The following is a 9,856-nucleotide window of genomic DNA, read 5'->3' as shown; positions in this document are numbered from 1 at the left end:
GTGTTTGCACTTTCAGCAAAAGAGGAGAGATAATTGGAAAATAAATAAAAAAGTACCCCTTCAATGGATCCATGGATAGACACAGTGCAGTGTAGAACTGAGTCATACAGACCAGGAAGGTGAAATGTTTAAGATTGGCACTGTATTAAGTTACTTGATCTCGGCCAGTTATAGCAGGATTGCACTACGATTGACCTCAGTGACTCCTGGATAAGGAGTGAAAATAATTAGTCAGCATTCTTGTTCCTGTTAGCTGACCTCCCAGTCAGTGTATTTGAGTGAATGTCAGGTGATGAGAGTTGTAATGACTTTCATTATCAAATAATCACCCACTGTTCACCGCCTTAGTTTACACATGAAGAATAGTCACTTGGTCAAACGCCCAAGGACACTTGTCAGTGTTGATGAACCTGTATCTCAGTATGAATTTTATGAGAGGAGGTGTACTTGGAGAAGGACAAATCTTCTTTCCATCGGGTTATATATCAGGAACAGGATATTAGTGAGTGATTCTGTACAGTTTGTTTTTATTATGCATGATATTTCTATTTAGCAGCACTTCACAGATAATAAAACTGTTTGTTAGTAATGATCTAAAACAAAAGAATACTTTAATGGAAACCTAGCTCAAATTTAAAAATTACAAAACTGTCCTTTAAAAATTTCAGAATAGAGCACTTAAAAAATATTTTTACCTGTACACACATCAGTGATCAGCTTGTCATCAGAAGAGAGTTGCTTGTCTTCTATGTCTGGTGAACAGCTATACAATTTCTTTACTGTCTTTGGCAGTAATTTTTTTGTTGAGTTAAATTCATCGTCTACTTCCCTCGGGATTAAAATATCTTCTTCAGAACGACTTGCTTTGATTCTCAACTTCCTTTTCCAGCTGAAGAGCATTTTTCTCCGTATTCTTCCTGTATTATAAGAGTTCATTATAACTACCATTATACTATGATATGTAAACCTTCCGCATAATCATCTGATCAGTTGAAAAGCAGAGTCTTTCTCAGTCCAAATACACAATACATATATAATATTCCGTATTTCATTACATGATTTACATCTGAATTTCATCCTCAAATTCAAAGTATTTTATGCAGGTTCAAGGATGGCTGGGATAAATTACAATTATATCTATGATCCAATCAAATTGAACACACAGTCAAGCCTCAAATCAATGTAGAAACCCATATACATCTGTAATTCACATTACGATCACAGTATATTTTGGATAATCGGTGTTATTTTTTCTAAATCATTGATTTCCATTGTAAAGAAAGTGACTGTGCATCTCACAATCACATCTGATTATAAATACAATTTAAAAGCAATTGCAACAAATAGTAATTTAAATGTGATATGAGAAACTATAATTACAAGGAGAGACTTAAGATACTGAGGGGCCGATTTTGAGCACCTCACCGCCCGCTGCCGCCCACTGCCGCCTACTGCCGTCGACATTCCTCCTGAAGATCCGCCCAGTGCCACTTTCGGGGTGGCCTGGAGCGGGCGGGAGGGGAGAGCCACCGGGAACCGCCCGCTGACATCAGCGGACGGCCAAGTGGCGCAACTGAGCTCCCGACCGCCGAGCTCCCAGATTCTTGTGGGCGGGAGTCGGCGGGACTCGGCGGCAGAATGGGGGTGGGCCGCTGGCTGGAGGCTGGTCTGTCCCCGATGGTATGAAGAATCTGAAAAAAAGCTAAGTGAACATTTTAATACTTTTTTTGAACAGCGACTTACCTGTTGTTTTTATTTTCAGGTCTTCGACCCTCCGTGTGCCCGACTCCATCTTTGGCGGCACTTGGGCGGCAAGCGCCTCTGCCGCCGAGAATGCGACCTCCCGCCTGCTGCCGCCCAGATTGGTGGCATACGTCTTCCATTTGCCGCCCACTGACCTTCAAAGGACCTTCTTCAAGAATATCCCACTCAAAGTACCGTCCAATACCTCGGCGGCCATCGGAGGCACTTTGGGTGGCACTTGGGCGGTGGGGGGCCTTGCTGAAAATCAGCCCCTGAGACTTTCCCTTGGAGCAGTAATGGCTAAAAGGAGATTTAATCGAGATTTTTTACAAATATGTAGTGTTTCGATAGGTTGGATATGGAAACTACTTCCTCTGGTTGGGGTTCAGTGACAAGGGATCATCAATTTTAATTTGTCACTAAGAGAATGGAGAGAGAAGTTAGGGAAATGTCTTTACACAGAGTGGTTAAGAGCATTGGATGCATTCTCACAACCATTGCATTTTTTAAGAGAAAAGTAGATAAATATTTGTACAGAGGAAGACACAGGGCTATGAAGAGAGCTTAGGACAATGGGATTCATTTTGGGTTGCTTTAGCAAACAGCCACACAGAAATGATTCATCAGATGGCCTCCTTCTGTTTTTTTTACTCATTCATGGGATGCGGGCGTCGCTGGCAAGGCCAGCATTTATTGCCCATCCCTAATCACCCTTGAGAAGGTGGTGGTGAGCCGCCTTCAGGAACCGCTACAGTCCTCGTGGTGAAGGTACACCCACAGTGCTGATAGAAACATAGAAACATAGAAAATAGGAGCAGTAGGCAGCCATTTGGCCCTTCGAGTCTGCACCGCCATTCAATATGATCATGGCTGATCCTCTATCTCAACACCATAGTCCCGCTTTTTCCCCATACCTCTTGATGCCTTTTGTGTCTAGAAATCTATCTATCTCCTTCTTTAATATATTCAGTGACTTGGCCTCCACAGCCTTCTGTGGTAGAGAATTCCACAGGTTCACCACCTTCTGAGTGAAAACATTTCTCCACATCTCGGTCCTAAATTTCCTACCCCATATCCTGAGACTGTGACCCCCTTATTCTAGACTTTCCAGCCAGGAGAAACATCCTCCCCTCATCCAATCTGTCCAACCCCATCAGAATTTTATATGTTTCAATGAGATCCCCTCTCATTCTTCTAAACTCTAGTGAATACAGGCCTAGTCGACCCAATCTCTCCTCATTCGACAGTCCTGCCATGCCAGGAATCAGTCTGGTGAACCTTCGCTGCACTCCCTCTATGGCAAATATATCCTTTCTTGGGTAAGGAGACCAAAACTACACACAATACTCCAGGTGTGATCTCGCCAAGACCTTGCATAATTGTAGTAAGATATCCTTGCTCCTGTACTCAAATACTCTCGCAATGAAGGCCAACATACTTCCTAACTGCTTGCTGCAACTGCATGTTTCCTTTCAATGACTGGTGTACAAGGACACCCAGGTCCCTTTGTATATTGACATTTCCCAAGCTATCACCATTTAAATAATACTTTGTCTTTATGTTTTTCCTATCAAAGTGGATAACTTCACATGCTTGACAAATCTTCTGGAATTTTTTGAGGATGTAACTAGAGTGGACAAGGGAGAGCCAGTGGATGTTGTGTATTTGGACTTTCAAAAGGCCTTTGATAAGGTCCCACACAAGAGATTGGTGTGCAAAATCAAAGCACATGGTATTGGGGGTAATGTATTGACGTTGATAGAGAATTGATTGGCAGACAGGAAGCAGAGAGTCGGGATAAACGGATCCTTTTCGGAATGGGAGGCAGTGACTAGTGGAGTGCCGCAGGGATCAGTGCTGAGACCTCAGCTCTTTACAATATATATAAATGATTTAGATGAAGGAATTGAGTGTAATATCTCCAAGTTTGCAGATGACACTAAACTGGGTGGCGGTGTGAGCTGCGAAGAGGATGCTAAGAGGCTGCAGGGTGATTTGGACAGGTTAGGTGAGTGGGCAAATGCATGGCAGATGCAGTATAATGTGGATAAATGTGAGGTTATCCACTTTGGTGGCAAAAACACGAAGGCAGAAGAGTTGTTGACCTGTGGAATTTCCTGCCGCAGAGAGTTGTTGATGTCAATTCATTGGATATATTCAAGAGGGAGTTAGATATGGCCCTTATGGCTAAAGGGATCAAGGGGTATGGAGAGAAAGCAGGAAAGGGGTACTGAGGTGAATGATTAGCCGTGATCTTATTGAATGGCGGTGCAGGCTCGAAGGGCTGAATGGCCTACTCCTGCACCTATTTTCTATGTTTCTATGTTCTCAGCAAAATGCTGCCTTGATGTCAAGGGCAGTCACTCTCACCTCACTGCTGGAATTCAACTTTTTTGTCCATGTTTGGACCAAGGCTGTAATGAGGTCCACGACTGGATGTGGCAGGACTGCATTGCTTGGCTCTGATCCATTGGTTGTGGGATTGCTTCGCTCTATCTACAGCAGGCTGCTTCTGATGTTTAGCATGCATGTAGTCTTTTGTTGTTTAAGGCTCAAAAATGCCCTGCGCTTGTGATCTATTAGCTCTTGGATGTCCTGATCATTCTCATTGAACCAGTCCTGGTGTTTCCTGGTTGAGTGACCGAGCGTCTCTTCACAGGCACTGGAGGGCAGACCAAGCGTTGTGGGCATTCTGCATCTCAGGTTCATCAAGGCGCGCCAGGTTAGCTGTGAGGCGCTGACTGTACAGGGCTCTCTTAACTGGGTCCTTAAGTGCCCCGGCATTGACTTTTTTGTGGCCCCCTCCGCTTTGGGGCTATGTTGATGTCGATGATGGATCGGATTAGGCGATGGTCCATCCAGCAGTCATCAGCTCCTGTCATGGCGCGGGTGATGCGCACATCCTTGCGATCTCTGGCTCAGACGATGACATAGTCGAGCAGGTGCCAGTGTTGGGAGCGAGGGTGTTGCCACGATGCCTTGTATTTGCCCCTCTGGCGGAACAAGGTGTTGGTGATGAGAAGTTCATGTTCTAGACATTTTATCAGGAGTAGGGTACCGCTGGAGTTGGCTTTCCCTATCCCCTCTCTGCCAATCACGCCTCTCCAGAGAGCTGTGTCCTTGCTGACCCTGGATTTAGAAAAATACAGGTTCATCTGAAGATACCAGATGAACGTGGATTAATGACTGTGACTCATGAGTTAAACAATGTTTAATCCCCATCCTGCCCACTGCAGCATCCCCCTGCCTCCCCCCCTCCCCCCACCCCCCCCCCCCGCAGTTGAATGTTTTGGACCCGTTGAGGTTGCGGGGGAGGCAGCTTCCTAGAGGAGCTCCCCCACTAATCAACTCCCACCCTCTACCATCGGCAACTTTCAACCCTTAACCTCCTCCCTCCCACTGTTTAAACTTCCCCTAGCCCCAATAGACCCTAATGGACCCTAATAGGGGGTCTTAAGCACTTAAGACCCCCTATTAGGGTTGGCACAAGAGTCCCTGTTGCCGATGGATGGTGTGGTGGGAAGCCTGAGGTAGGCCCAAGCTAGTGGGGTTGGGTTTAGAGTCCTGGTCGACAAGCTCCCCGCTGGAGTAGAACTAAACTACAGAACCAGTGGGAAGCTGTTCAACCTACGCCGTCTCCAGGCCAGGTCCAAGACCACCCTAACCTCTGTTGTCGAGCTACAGTAAGGGAACAACACCTGTGTCTGCGTACATACAGAGGCTGAACTCCAGGACATAGTCGACGTATTTACTGAGGCGTACGAAAGCATGGGCCTTACGCTAAACATCAGCAAGACAAAGGTCCTCCACCAGCCTGTCCTCGCCGCACAGCATTGTCCCCCAGTCATTAAGATTCACGGCGCAGCCCTGGACAACGTGAACCACTTCCCTGAGCTCGGGAGCCTCCTATCAACAAGACCAGGCATTGACGACGCGATCCAACACCGTCTCCAGTGCGCCAGTACAGCCTTCGGCCGCCTGAGGAAAAGAGTGTTTGAAGACCAGGCCCTCAAAACTGCCACCAAGCTCATGGTCTACAGGGCTGTAGTAATACCCACCCTCCTGTATGGCTTAGAAACATGGACCATGTACAGTAGACATCTCAAGTCGCCGGAGAAATACCACCAACGATGTCTCCGCAAGATCCTATAAAACCCCTGGGAGGACAGACGCACCAACATTAGCGTCCTCGACCAGGCCAACATCCCCAGCATCGAAACACTGACCACAGTTGATCGGCTCCACATAGTTTTGGCAGGCCACATAGTTTGCATGCCAGACACGAGACTCCCAAAGCAAGGCTCTACTCAGAACTCCTTCACGGCAAACGAGCCAAAGGTGGGCAGTGGAAACATTACAAGGACACCCTCAAAGCCTCCCTGATAAAGTACAACATCCCCACTGACACCTGGGAGTCCCTGGCCAAAGACCGCCCTGAGTGGAGGAAGTGCATCCGGGAGGGCGCTGAGCACCTCGAGTCTCGTTGCCGAGAGTATGCAGAAATCAGGCGCCGGCAGCGGAAAGAATGTGTGACAAATCAGTCCTACTCACCCCTTCCCTCAACGACTATCTGCCCCACCTGTGACAGGGACTGTGGTTCTCGTATTGGACTGTTCAGCCACCTAAGAACTCATGTTAAGAGTGGAAGCAAGTCTTCCTCGATTCCGAGGGACTGCCAATAATGAGTCTTTTGTTGTAGCTTCACCAGTTTGGCACCTGATGTTTAGGTACCTGATGTAAATTTCTATATGGTTCTAAAAAGAACGCAAAGGCAGTTAAAAAAACTGTGGGTTATTTATATTTTTATGGGAGAAATCAATAATATCTTACAAACAAATCAAAAAAGTCTACCAATTATTCACAATATCTAGTCATCAGAATGTGTACGAAAGAGTCCCACAGTGATTTCAAGTTTGCTTTTTCTTCTTTCCTACAGGGAAGCAGATTACCTCTCACCATAGCATAATTGTCATCATCATAGGCAGTCCCTCGAACGAGGATGACTTGCTTCCACGAGTTCACAGGTGTTTTGATGAAGGACCCGATGTTCCAGTCCTGAACTCCAATTGAGGGGGTGGAAGATGCCTCTGCGTGAATTTTTTTAACATATGGTGACCATTGCACACCAGCCACCGCAGGGGCTTGACAGAGCTAGGTCTTGGTCCGGAGGCAAGGATTAACCAAGACGACTGGAGACCTGCTCTGCTGCTCGGATCTAGTGCAGACACATACCGCAGTGTGAGCTGGCCCGTGCTGCCCCTGGACCCTTGGCTCTTCTAGGCCCGGTATCCTCATCTGTTGCAGCTCCGCCACGATCTCTCGCCATTCATCCGCTCCGACCTTCCCACTCCTCAGTACCTGGGCCCTACCGATGTTCCTGCCCACGCTCCAAAATAGCGATCAGGGCTTTGATGATGTCACCCAGTCGCACATCTCAAAATCGGCACACACTTGGAGCAGCTCGCGCTGGAGGTTGAAGCGGTATGCTGCTCCAGTTCTTTTATCTTCCGACCTGCGGAGCTATCATTGTAATTGGCAACTTACTGTATAGGTAATCACAGACTTGAACTGGTATTATATCACTTGATTTAACAGCACTCTGCGTCATTATGCCCCCTCAGCATCAGATTCTTAGAACAAATGAAATTAGATCTGTCCTGTAAAAAAAATTATTCGTACGCAATATAAATATTGGAATCTTGAACATATTATAGAAGAATGTAATCTTAATCCTGGGTCTATGATACACCCTCAGTGCCAAAACACTGTTTTCTATGCTAACACATTATAATTTCATGTTTGTTTTGTTTTTAAAAGTTACAAGTAAAAATATCTGTCATCATATCCCTTTATATATGCAGTTAGACAATATTGAGACTATTTGAAAAATGCAATTAGATTGATATACAAAAGCTGAAGTGCTATAGAGATTTTAATTTTTATTCATTTCTCAGCAGCATTTGTCGTAAGCTCCCGTAACAGCGCTGTTGATTTTACTGCTTGCAAAACACATTCTTCAAATATTTGGATTGGAAAGGGCTGATGATTGCTGTTAAAACAATCTGCAATGTCAGCTCATTGTCAGCACAGTATGTTCCAGAAATGGGATTTGGCTTATTCAAAGCTTTGCTCATCCTTTCACGTTGAGTGCCTAACAATCCATATATTTCTCTGCTGTAAAATATTTAGAATTATCTCAATATGCACAAACAATAGATGTGAATTCTTTCAGCAAGTTGACACATTTTATGAAAGGTTATTCAATTCTTTACTTTGAAATGACAATATAGGGACAGCCTGACACTTTTCAGTAGTAGAATACTTATTTCCCAACTAGCCAGCCACTGAATTGAGTTAGAGAGCTGGATGTCTGTTGGAGTAGACTGTGACAGTTACGGTGAGAGTCATAAATTCTTGGCTAGTTTATACATTCTAGTAGCTCGAGGAAGTGGAGTATTCCACTGGCGGCGGGGGGGGGATGGGGGGGGGAGAAACAGAAGGGAAGGAGATCTTCCACAGTGTTCATTCTGTACAACAAGTACATCTGAATGTGATTTTTAAATAATAATTTATTTTTCTCCTATTGTTAACATTATTTTTCTCCTACTCTTTAAGTTCCCATTAAGTAAATCCCCATTTTCCATCTTTCAGAGCAGGCATGAAATATTTTCCTATGTCTCTGCCAATTGCCACTTTCAACCCTGTTGCTAGGGAATACATGAAAACATGCCCCTGTGGAGATCTCCGCACTTCTGCTAGCTTCTAGCTGGGTTTAGGAACTCAATATAGGAATCTCAGATTCAAACCTTTGCATTTATTGTAATTGTACAAAGAAAAAGGTTTACTGCACAAATTTGAGATGACTTGATTTTGAAAGGAGCACTTTGGATGGATTGATAGCTACAGTGCTATGTTACACTTCCGGTTGGGACGCTGAGTTCAATCAACATGAATCAGCACGTTCTCTAAGGGAGTCCTTTACCAGTGCTGAACAGATCATTTGGGGAAAGAAGAGAAAACCTGAAGATAGATATGCCCATTTGTGAATTGTTCTGTTCTACCTTATCAACAAAAGAACAACACTAACAGCATCTGTGGTAATATCTGCTGGTGGACTGTTCCATACACTTGACTGAGGAAAATAATAGGGGTGTGACTAAAGGAGAGTGAGAAGATGAATGTAAAAGGAAGGAAAATTGGAAAAACCAAATATTAAAAAATAATGGGGGCGAAATTCCCCAGTGTCCAGCTTGGGGGCAGTAACCAACTCAGGGCGGGACTTACTGCGCCGGACGCGGAAGTCCCGGCCCAGCCGCGAAATTGCGGTTCCCATCCCTCACAGGAAGTGGAACGCAATGTCGCGCGCTCCACGTCCTGTTGGGGTGGGTTGCAGGGTGTTACTTGGCCACGTTCGCCAGCACTACATGGCTGTTCCACATAGCGCTGACTTGTTTCAATGCCCCTCCCCTTCCGTTAACGGGTAGGGCTACTGTGCACTCTGCCGGGCCTCTGATGGCCTCCACTGGGCCACCAGGGTGGTGTGGTGCCGTGGTCGCAGTCCAGCACCCAAACGGAGTGCCCAACTGTATGATGGCGGCCCGGATCATGCAACAGAGGATGAAATCGGGCCGACCAGTGAGTTGGCCAAGCCTGTAAAATGGTGGCACGGGGTGCTCCCCATCTCCCCTTTAACTTCCACCCTGAGAGCAGATGTCGGCACGGATCGCAACCAGTAGCGCCCCCCCCCACTACCGGGCGAAAATTGTTTCACGCCCCGTTAGCGCCCCCCGGAGGTGCTAACGCAAGGCGCAAAACATGGCAATTTCGACCCCAATGTTCATTCCAAATGATATTTAAAAATAAGTGAAAGCAAGTGAAAACTTTGAAATAGCTACATTGGATGGGACTGAAATGGCATTTTACACATTTTGAGCATGAGAGTCTGAAAATCAGCAAAGTCTTGATTGTATTCATCATTTTGTGTGATTACAGCTTTAGAAATCAAAAGTGAATACAGGATAAAATTATCAAATTCGAAACTCCCTTCTTTGTAGCTGGTCCCTCTGCATCTAGAACCATAAATCAGACCCCTGTAGAATGTCTTATTTTCTCA

Source organism: Pristiophorus japonicus, chromosome 4 (genome assembly GCF_044704955.1).
Source record: "Pristiophorus japonicus isolate sPriJap1 chromosome 4, sPriJap1.hap1, whole genome shotgun sequence".
NCBI lineage: Eukaryota > Metazoa > Chordata > Chondrichthyes > Pristiophoridae > Pristiophorus > Pristiophorus japonicus.
Note: the sequence above shows the minus strand (reverse complement) of the source record.